The following is a 12157-nucleotide window of genomic DNA, read 5'->3' on the forward strand; positions in this document are numbered from 1 at the left end:
TAAATCTCTAAAATAAATACATTACAAAAATATACAGTTCCAAATACATATTATACATGGTTACACATATTTACGAAGAAAGACGGTACACCGAGAGAGTTTTCAAAGCTGTAATAATAATAATATAACTTTCATCCCAAACCGTTTCTTTGAAAGGTACCAACACGCTAGTAGGATCACGCTCGCAATGTATCAAACATACCTGTGAAAAAAAGCATGATCGCAGCAAGGCTTTAGGGCTAGGACCTTAGCTTGGCCTTTTGGATGAGAGTAAGTGTCCCGGCTCCTAGGCTTTGTAGCGTATTATGAACTGACCGATAACGGATAATGGATAATGAATAACGAAGATAGATCAATAACCCTTAAAAACCACAAAACCCCCTCACGTTCAAGGGCTGTGCACTATTGACTGTGACTTTGAAGCTATGTCAGTCCTTAGCTTTGCCTTTGCCATGATCTTTGATTTTTGCAATCCGGAGATGGAGTAAGAGCTTGCTCTGTCCACTCCACGCACCGGCCCGGTATTGCAGTACCTCCGGGAACGGTGCATCCGCAATGATCGCAGCAAGGCTTTAGGGCTAGGAACTTAGCTTAGCCATTTGGCTGAGAGTTTGTGTCCCGGCTCCTAGGCTTTGTAGCGTATTATGAACTGACCGATAACGGATAATGGATAATGAATAACAAAGATAGAACAATAACCCTTAAAAACCCCAAAACCCCTCACGGTAGATCGTCTTCATCTTCCTTCTCATAACTATGGCCATCAGAGGCATCTTCCTCAGTATCGGAACGAACCTTAACTATACAGCAAATATATACCAAAATTTAGAGATTACAGTCTTTGGTGGCGCACATGTTCTACTGGTCTTAATCTAATCGTTTAAACTCCTGCGCCGCTGGTGGCCATTAGAAAAATTCCATAAATTAGCCGCTCCACTGAATAAACCGCAGAGCTGAACATTTGGGAAAAAAGTAGCGGCTTATAGTCCGGAATATACGGTATTAGTCAAGTCAAGTCATTTTTATTTGTATAGCCCTTAATCACAATTAGTCTCTAAGGGCTTCACAAGTTATTACATATAAGAAGTTTAGGTTATTCGTATGCTATAGAGTAGAAGTGAGTTTTAAGCCTAGATTTAAACATTTCCACCGAGGTTGCAGATCGGATTTCAGGGGGAAGAGCATTCCACAACACCGGTGCCCGGATGGAAAACGCTCTCGAACCAGCGGAACACTTCTTGGCCAGGAGACCGGCGCTCTCGGAACGAAGGCTTTGGGCCGGGACATAGGGGGAGATCAGATCTGAAAGATATGAGGGGGAAAGTCCATGTATGATTTTGTATAGTAGTAGGAGAACCTTATAATCGCATCTTAGGCTAACAGGGAGCCAATGCAGGTTAGCCAAAATTGGGGTGATGTGATCGTACTTTCTTGTCCTTGTTAAAAGCTTTGCTGCAGCATTTTGTACCAGCTGAAGACTCTTGAGTCTGGTCATCGGAAGACCGGAAAGTAGTGCATTACAGTAGTCGAGACGGAAGGTAACAAACGCGTGAATTATGATTTCCGCATCCGACCGAGAAAGTATAGGACGAATTTCAGCAATGTTACGGAGATGGAAGAAAGCGGTTCTAGTAATTTTCTTCACATGTGTTTGAAAGGACAGATCGGGGTCGAAAATGACACCTAAATTTTCAATTCCAATGGTAGTGGTGGGCCTTTAAGCTTTCTCTTGTCACCTAAAAAAATATCAGAATCGTGTGATGTTAATTATATTTTGTCCATGAAAACTAACAATTCCAAATTGCCTCCCAGCTTCTTTTTATTGTTTTTCCCACGGTTGTGCTGCTTCGAGATGTTTTCTTTATTTTTCAAGTATTTAACCAATGACATTTCAACCATTACTTGTTGCCAGGGTCAGACATCTACCCAGAGGCCTCCACAATCTGCAAGCTATGAGGCTTAAAATATGTGAATACAAAACTGTTGATTTAGCCAATCAGATTCTGAGTTAGTGAGCCAAGGTAAACGTTATCTGTTTCACAAACTATGATTGGCTAGGGGGAGGTAATGGAAGTATCAAAATAAAAAGGTGGTGGGAATCCAGTATCCCTGTGTCCACTGCTTCGGTCAAATCGAAATTTTCAGCCCTAAATAAAAACAAAAACGTATGCTGGAAATACGACAGGACAGGCTCAACTTTGCATTAGCTTTGATCAAAAAGACCTTCTTGATTGAACTGAAATACACTGGATCCGTACAAATAATTAGTAAGTCTTGAGAAAAGAAAGGAGGCTAGATTTAGTGCGCAAATAAAAAGGATTTTTGTTGAGTAAAATGTCGCTATTCTCCCTTTTCACGTAAAGTCACGTTGCCTTCTGTGGCAGAATGAGAGCCATGACAGACAGCAAGAAGCACTTGAGTGCATAGCAGTTGCATAGGCAAATGAGTTGAAACAAATACCCAGACATGGGGACTTGAGACTTAGTGACTTGGACTCGAGTCGACTCGAGTCGCTGTTTTTATGACTTGTGACTTGACTTGGACTTGGCAATCTAAGACTCGGGACTTGACTTGTGACTTGACTTGCCCAAGAAAAAAATACTTGGGACTTACTTGGGACTTGAAGGTGAAGACTTGAGACTTACTTGAGACTTGCACATGTGTGACTTGGTCCCATGTCTGCAAATACCAATAACCAAAACAGAAGAATACAACCATAACTTTTTTGGGCGGTGAATTATTGTAGTTATTGTATTGTAGGTTCTATGCCCGATTTGGAATTTTATTGTACCCGTTTTGATGAAGACAGACGACTGCAGTGTTAATCTCCAACACAAACAGAGCGACTGGTGTAGCTGAGGCACATTACTGACAGCTCTGAAGTATTCCAAGATTTGCAGCATTCGCAACATTTTTTACAAGATATGTTTGAGGTATTTCCGATCAATTTTATGTTAAGTAAGTAAGAGTCACATCAAAGACGCTCAATAATTTAGCTAGTGCTAATTAGCTACTTTATTGTCTTACCTTTGCCATTTCTTACTGCGTAAATGAGCTGCTTTTATTGTGATCAACCAGGGATATGGTTCAACATAGTAATCCTCTGAATATCATGTATATTGAAAACTGTTATATGCTCTACCATAAAGCCTTTGACAACAAAATGAACTGCCGAATTATCCTCGGATAATATAAATGATGAATGTCCTGAAGAGAAAACAGCATTTCGTCAAAGTAAATAATTTAAACATGATCAAAACTGATTTCTATCTAGGGTGCAAATGGCTCATGCTTTACTGTTCTATTACACTCCTCCAAAATTTTGATACAAAACCGTTTTAGTAACGTTTGCGCAACGGAGACATTTGTCGTCAAAACGAAGTGCAGTAACACGTACCAGCTACAAAGAACTTGCAAGCATCCAGACTTTTATATCAGCATCGGTGTATGAGGAAAATACATTCACAAAAAAGTGGTACGGATCGTGTGGACTGAAGTCAGGCAGAATGGACAATATGTTTAAAAAGAATAGAATAGAATAGAATATAGCTTTATTTTCATTGTTACAAAATGGGTTAACATATTGTGACAACGTAAATGTAAATGTTCTGCATTTATATGTGTGAATATATCAGGAGAAAGACTGCATGGTTCAGTACCTAGCATTGCTAATGCTATCCTCATTCTCTCTAGATAGCGCCCTTTCTGCTTTCCAACAGGGTGAGCACAATATTGGTTTGCCTAGTCATTGCCAATGGTGTTGAATAGTATAGCTGTTGTTGTTGTCTGCTTACTGGCCTTGTCCACTGTTTACTATGGGTTGCTACCGTCCTTCATGGTGTGCTCACGTGGTTAGGTCACGTGATTGGAAAGGGTCTATATTCCTAAATAGTTTTGCAATTTTATAAAGTTATTATTGATGCTTTTTTATATCTATCGCAGCTGTAGCTGCAGTAGAGGTTTCATAGCAATAAAATAGTTATTGATGGTTGTATTGATTCAGCTTACTGAAGGCCTGGGTATGAAATGCATGGCCCGCCATTGTCCAATGATTTACTAGAGCCCATAGCAAGCTCTAAGACAGGTATATCCATATCACATTTTTACTCGCCCACACCCTCTGTAATAAAATAATAACATATGGCTCGCCAGTTTTTTGCAGTATAAAATACATGTGTACAAAAAAGATTAAAAAAATAAAATCCCCATTTCACCATATGATGGCAGTAGCTCTTTGGCTACCTTGCCCTTGTCTTTCTGTGAGAGTTTTTGCTCACTCCATTTCTGACATGGCGACTCTCAATAAGAAAAGGAAAGTTGACTTTTAGGGCCGCCAGTTCCAGGACAAGTAGGAATTTGACTATTTTTTCACCAAAATTCCAAAAGGGTGTCTGCCTAATTTTCCAAATAATGTGATATCAAGAAGCACTTTCAGACAAAACATTATGACTAAAAACACGCTAACTGGAAACGAACGCTGTGAAAAGGTAAATCAACCGAAAACTGTTTTAACGCATTTTTCAGGACAAGTGGAAATTGGAGTATTTGTTCACCAAAATCCGAAACAACTGTGTCTGCCTAATTTTCCAAGAGACTGTTTCTGTTTTCAAAGTTTATAATATCAAGAAGCACTGCTTTACGAAACATGCTAACTCCGTAAAGCAAACTGAAAAGAAACGCTGTGAGGTGAAGGAACTGGAAGGTCTTTTAACAGCACAACCCTGCGAGTCAAACAAAAATGCTACAAAGGCAAGCTACGAAGTCGCGACACTAATCCCTAAGTACTGCAAACTCTTCACGGAGGGTGAATTTATTAAAGACTGTTCAAAGAATGCCAGCCTGAATAGTAGGGCCTCACACATTTTCAGCTTACAAAATCTGGCACGCTTTCTGAAAAGTTTGGACACCCCTGCTCTAAGAGGACTTCAGGACCTTGACCGTGCCCTCAAGATGAAAGGCAGCTGACGAGGAGGGAAACAAAAAACTTGAAAATGTGTTAATGGCCAGTCCAGAACGAGTTTTTAAAAGTCCCAAGGTCAAAGTAACACTCGGACGGATGCTGGAGGAGAATATTTTACAATTGCCTGGTGACAACGTATGAGCCTTGCAGACACGATCTAAATAGCAGAATGTTACATCAGACGGGCATTGTACCTGCTCCTTTAAAAAAGTACGACAACGTGCAAACATATAACTCACACATCAAGCGGACAGACAAACACATATGCACATGACAAGGTCAAAGGAAAGAAATATTTCGTCCAGATGATGTATTAGCTGTATAAAATATCTTGTATTTAACAAATTTCAGCATTTTCCAAGACCTTTTGCTTTTCAGCCTCTGACTGGATGACTGAATATCTCCAGCTGTTTTCTTTTTTGAATTGTCATGATGAGGGGATAATATAGTCTGCCTTACTGTAGAGTGCATTACAAAGGTATTGGCCCCCCAAGAACCTTTTGACATATTATCATATTTCTGGATTCAAACTAATAGATAATAAAAAAAAGGAAATATATTCTAATAACCAACAACACATGGAAATAAACCAAATTTATTCAACATTTTATATTGTGCTAGCAAATAAATACATTCAAAAGTCAACGTTTTTGGCCTTATTCTCTTGTTCGGGAATTAGGTGTATACCAAATCAGAATCCTTGGTTTCACTGTTGCCCTCTGCTCGAAGGCAAGAGATTTGCCTGCCTCACTCTGCATCTGCAGACGTTCAGCACAGTATTACGTTAGATACTAATTGTATTAATAATATTTATAATATAGTGTGAAAAGTCAGCAATTTTGAAAAAGAATATCCCCAAATAGGGAAGTTAAATGAGAACAATCTTCAACACTAAATTAATGCAACCTTCTAATATATTTAAATTTTTTATTTCCATGATGACGGTTGAGGCGCAACATCCTCTGCCTCCATTGACTTTACGTCTCTGTTACTTCCCGACGACATAAAATTATTACACATTGGAAGCCAATATCAGATGCCCCTGTGAGTACATATATACTTTGAAGTTAGATATCAAATACGTGGCTGTACGATGTCACCAGTCACAAAAAGAGGTCAAGATGCCAATTCCCGGCTCCTCCGAGTTATTTGTTGATGTGTCCTTGGGCATGACACTGAATCCCTAATGCCCTCAATGAGCAGGTAGTTGCCTTGCATGGCTGATGCAAGTTAGTTAGTGTTTGTAAAAGGGAAAGTGTGAAGCACATTGTAAAGCGCTTTGGGGAGGGCTTTATTGACTTGAAAAGTGCTACTAGTTTACACCAGGAGTGTCCAAACTTTTAAGAAAGTTGGACAGATTTGGTAAACTGAAAATATGTGAGGATCTTGCATTCTTTGAATGGTCTATAATAAATTCATCCCCCGTGAAAGGTTTGCAGTGCTTGTCGATCAGCGTCGCAGCCTCGTAGCTCGCCTTTGTGACATTTTCATGCGCTGCTATGCCATTAAAACAGCTTCTTCCAGTTGCTCCATCTTTTTACAGCATTAATTTCCAGTTAGCTTTTTGTAGTCAGCATGTTTTGCCTGGCAGTGCTTCTTGATATTAAGTTCTTTAAAAACAGGCACAGTCCCTTTCCAAATTAGGCAGACACAGTTGTTTAGGATTTCAGTGAGTAAAATACTCCAATTTCCACTTGTACTGGCGGCGGTGGCCCTCACTGTCAACTTTCCTTTTTTATATTTACAGATGCCATGTCGGAATTGGGGTGGGCTAAAATTCTCACAGAAAGACAAAAAAAGCAATGTGGCCAAAGGGCTACTGCCATCATCTTGTGAAGTGGAGAATTATTTTTTTGGGGGTACAAATTTATTTTATACTGCAGTCAACATTTCTGGCAGGCCACACATTATTATTTAATGATAGAGGCCACAGGCCAGTGAAAATCTAATCACGGGCTGTAACTGCCCCCCGTGCCTGTTTTGGACATGCCTGGTTTACACTATTTGGACTTTGATTTGATTTTCAAAATATTTTGCAGTGGAAGTTATAGTTTATTATTATTTATTTTTGTTACCTTGCTGCTCTTTTATTTGACTCTCTTGGCTTGTGTTCTGAAACAGTTTTAATAATATATATATATATATATATATATATATATATATATATATATATATATATATATATATATATATATATATATATATTGTTAAATTTGAAATATACAGTAGTTATTAAATAAAAAAAATGAAACAAAACATTTGCTGTAAATATTGTAAATATAAACTAACTCAAGGGGAAGGGTTCAATTTCAAAACAAAAAGTATCGCTTTCGGATCGGTATTGATCGATGCCACCGTGTATTTACCTGGATCAGATTGATACTGAAAAAAAAAACAGAATCATCCACCCCTTTTGTTCAGGAGAAATTGTTCCTGATTAATCCTTTGTGGGAAATGCATGCTGCCTAATACAGCATTTTTCACTTTCCCCCCAAAAAATAAACTCATTTCACACTCCACTCCAGGTCAGGGTGTTTTTTTTGTTGAAACCACATTGTGTCATTATTAACCAATACAATTTCCCCAAGGCTTGATGCTGCGCTCTAGTAAACCTATGCAGTGGTCCACTCACACCTCTTCCTCTCATCGCTCTTCCTCACCTCATTCGCCACTCGGGCTCTTGTGCCTCCCTCACATCCCCCGGAGAGAAAGAGAGCAGCTAAAATTAAGTGGTGCTACTTCTCAATGACACTTTAATGATAGCACCACACACACACGAGCACACATGGACCAGAGAGATGTACAGTATGTGAGCATCTGCTAAAGATAGGCCTCCTCAGACCCACAAACACACACAAGGGCAGGCACGTCCAAACGAGTGAGCTTCCCTTGGTCTGGCCCGCCAAAGAGAACAAGGAGGATGGGTGGAGTCTAATTAAGAATGTCTGCAGGGAGACGCTTGGCTTTGCATTTGTGAGCATGTTATCCCAGCATGGTGTCCCCATCACATGCCTGGAACTGCCTACACAACTTATGAGTAGACAACAGAGTTGGTGACGAGACTGCTTAGCATTGCTGTGTTCTCAACATCTTTGTCCAAAAAAAAAAAAAAAACCTTTGCATCCAATTTGACATAATATATTTTTCAAATAAAGAAGCATATCTTAAGGTCAGGGGGGGCAGTTATGGCCCAAGATGAAGTAATTAATGATATGTGGCCCGCCAGTATAAAATAATTTTGTACACAAAAAAAGAATCACTATTATACCAGCTGATGGCAGTAGCCCTTTGGCCACCTTGCCATTGGCTTTCTGTAAGAATTTTCAACCCGCCCCATATCCGACATGGCGACCATAAATAAAAAAAGGAAAGTTGAATGTAAGGGCTGCTGCTTTCAGGACAAGTAGAAATTGGAGTATTTCTTTCAGCGAAATCTGAAACACCTGCATCTGCCTAATTTGCCAAGCGACTTTGGCTGACTACAAAAAGCCAACTGGAAATGAATGGTGAATCAACTGGAAGCTGTTTTAACGGCAGACCTGCACTTTTTCATGAGACCCTACGAGTCAAATGAAAATGCTACAAAGGTAAGCTACAAGGTTGCAACGCTGATTGGCAAGAACTAGAAAGATTCCACGGAGGGTAAATTTATTCAAGACTGTTCAAAGAATGCCAAGCAAACTGGTTGGCCTGCACACATTTTCAGCTTACCAAATCTGGCCTGCTTTCTGAAAAGTTTGGGCACCCCTGCTCTAGGTCATTTCTATCAAAAGTTATGATTTATTTTAAATACAGTGGTACTTCCACTTACAAATTTAATTGGTTCCAGCAGTGACATCGTATAATGAAACGGTTGTAGCTCAAAACACGTTTTCCCATTGAAATGAATGGCAATGGATTTAATGCATTCAAAGGTCATCAAACGCAACCAAATACCCATTAAATAAACTAACTACCCTGTAGATACACTAATGTTTAGTCAATGTTCATAAATATACCAAAAAGTATAAAAAAATAAGGCAAAAGAACTACAAAAGATGAAGTCGCTGTATAGCTTTATCAACCAATGACAGTTTAAACAACATCAACAAATAAAACAACCAAATGAAAATGATAAAATCTAAAAGTTCAGTTAATTGTCTTGGCATGCATTTCTACTCACTGTGCCGGTTCAGTCGCTGGACGCATAAAATATCCATCCAGCGATTGTTGTGTCTGTCTGTAACACGGAAGGTTTTTAAACTATTTTAATCAAACGTCTGCATTGCTCGTCTGCTTTGGCTCATTCGGGACGTCTTTTGTATAAAAGCCTGCTGTTTTCCCAGCAGCCAAACAATTCCCTAATATCTGCCATTGATGATCGTGTCCCTGGTGAGCTTTTTATTAATCTTTCCAAAATAATGTTTTTTTTTCCCTGTAATCAGTTATTGCCATGCCATGTTGTTGCTCGTCACCACTGCTACAAACTTTAGGGTCTTTTTTGTTTGTTCTATTACGGTGGAGATGATGGACATGCTTTTCCCGTATTTCTTTGCCAAACTGTGAAATCAAAGCTAAGAATTTAGAGTTGACATTCAATTGATTTGGCTTTCTCAGACCAGAAATTCTGGAGCCAGCCCCTGAGCCAAACTGAGTTCGACATCCCTGGCCTAGAATGTTAGAATATTGAAATGTGTCACTCCGTATATAGTCATAAATGTATGAGTTATTTGAAACTGTAGTGGTACCTCTACTTAAACGTGAGTTTAAAGTTTTTCAAAATAAGGAGGATCGATTTGTCACAATTTCTTTCAATCAAACGTTTGATTTTCACCGCTAAAATTGTATCATAAGCCTATCAAAGGCAGCAAATACTATAAAAGATTCAAAACTAGTATATTCATGTTATTTATTAACATACACAGTAGAATTTTACCTCTTAAACAAAGTGTTTTATTATTCTTAGAGAAATTCTGTAAAAGTCTGCTAGCTTAATACAAACACGCTGCAAACTGACATAAACAGGCTGACATAGCTCTGATGGGCAGAATAACTTCAACCCCTTGCAAAAAGTATGAAATCAAAAGGCTTGGGAAAGCCTTTATTACGAGGTTTTATTCCGATGAAAAAACCCAGATCACAAACATGAAACAATTATAAGGTCATTCCAAAGCGCAACATATTGGCATTCAGAAACACTAAAAGAATTTAAAAAACGGTCAGTAAATGTTACTTTTGTAGAGCAAGCACAAGGAAATAAATTTAAAATCCCTCAATTCTGGGGAAATATGGAATGAGTGCATTTGGAGTAGAAAATAAGGTCACACCCAGTCAATATCCTTTCCTTAATTGGGCACCTGGCTTAGATTAAGGCTGCGTCCCATTCTTCTCACTTTCACTCGCTATTTGCCCTAGTCACTCGGTTTTGAGCGTTCACCTGAAAATAGGATGTGTCCCAATACTTTCAAGACCGAGGGAGAAGTGCCCTCAACCCATGACATAACCAATTCAGATCGAGGGAGGTCGGTACCTCACTTGGAGCGAAGTGACTACCCAGAAGGCTTTGCGAATTCTCAATATCAACAAACATGGCTGGAAAGGAACCGCACAAATGTAAGTAGTTTTCCACAACTACGCATGTACTGTATTTGTAACTCTATCTATCTATCTATCTATCTATCTATCTATCTATCTATCTATCTATCTATCTATCTATCTATCTATCTATCTATCTATCTATCTATCTATCTATCTATCTATCTATCTATCTATCTTTCCATCTATCTATCTATCTATCTTTGCAATGAAATATATTGAAATATCTTGGTTAGACATAAATGCAATAGAAAATCACATTTTCGCGTTAAAATATGAACATTGCAAAATCGCTACTTTACAAAGTGCACGAATCTACCGAGGGAGCCACAAAAAAAAAATCTCGCACTCCAAACTGTAGAGTAGGATAACTGTGCAGAAAATCACGGTTCAGCCTTGCAAGTCCCGTCCAATTTCTTAAGGGACAATCTTCACTTTGCACTCCACTCACTGAGGGGACTTCCCTGTAGAGGGACCTTACTGGAGGGTTCTCAGGGCCAAGTGAGAGGAATGGGATTGGGCCTAAGTCTGCTTGTTAGTCAGCAGTTATACACAGTGCAAATATCACACCTTGGATGGCTTTTGGACTAAGTGGATTGCCAAGTATCATGGCTCCAACAAGAGTCTCTTAAGAACAAAGACTAGATCATTAAACTTCTTGAAGAAGGTAACTCTACTCGTATGGTTACCAAAGATGTTGGCTGTTGACAGTCAGCTTTATCAAAGATTTGGACACAGTAAAACAGTATGGGAAGTTTGATAAAGTCAAGCATACTGGCAGACCAAGAAAGACATGCAGGCATCAAGACAAACAACAAAATGCAGAATGTCTTGAAACAGACATTACACAAGTCAAACCAAACAAATCTGCATTGGACAAGGTAATGATGCTGGGACTTTTGTTTGGTGCCGTTCCGGTGAGATTTACAAAGAGGACTGTCTAATGAAAACAACCAAATTTTCCAAAGTCTTTAATGATATGGGGCTGCATGTCATTGGGGGATGATAATGTTTAGGAATGATGAACTAATTTTCCAAGATGACAATGCACCATGTCACAGAGCAAAAACTGTGAAAGTATTCATTGGAGAGAGAGCCATCCAGTCAATGACATGGCCTGCATATAGCCCAGATCTCAACCCAATTGAAAACCTGTTGTGGAAATTAAAAAATATTGTCTTCAAGGCTAGCTGGGCCTCCACAACAGCCAGCTGGACCTCCATCACGGCCAGCTGGGCCTCCACCACGGCTAGCTGGACCTCCACCACAGCCGGCTGGGCCTCCACCACGGCCGGGAAGGCCTCCACCACTTCCCGACGGGCCTCCACCACTACCCAACGGGCCTCAACCACTGCCAACTGTGCCTCCACCACTGCCAACCGGGCCTCCAACACTGCTAGCTGGGCCAGAGAAGACAACAAACTGCACGGGTCAAACATCCTGAGCTGTGAGAATGGACTATTGCCCTGCGTTATGGACACACGAGCGCAGAATTTGGGAATTTGCTCCACTAATGCCAAAAGTGTAGGACAGATAATGAACTCAGGGTCAAACAGAGTTGCCGGACACAACCGAATGTTTGATCTTACATTACATTACTGTTTGATCTTACATTAGACATAG

The 12157-nt window shown here is 39.6% G+C and overlaps 1 pseudogene; it reads left to right on the top strand.

The window, feature by feature from the left end:
- Positions 1–435: 435 nt before the first annotated feature.
- On the top strand, positions 436–555 carry LOC148368069 (U2 spliceosomal RNA; annotated as a pseudogene).
- The last annotated feature ends 11602 nt before the right edge of the window (positions 556–12157 follow it).

This window comes from Urocampus carinirostris, chromosome 4 (assembly GCF_059441175.1).
Source record: "Urocampus carinirostris isolate Australia breed hairy pipefish chromosome 4, RoL_Ucar_1.0, whole genome shotgun sequence".
In the NCBI taxonomy this organism is placed as follows: Eukaryota; Metazoa; Chordata; class Actinopteri; order Syngnathiformes; family Syngnathidae; genus Urocampus; species Urocampus carinirostris.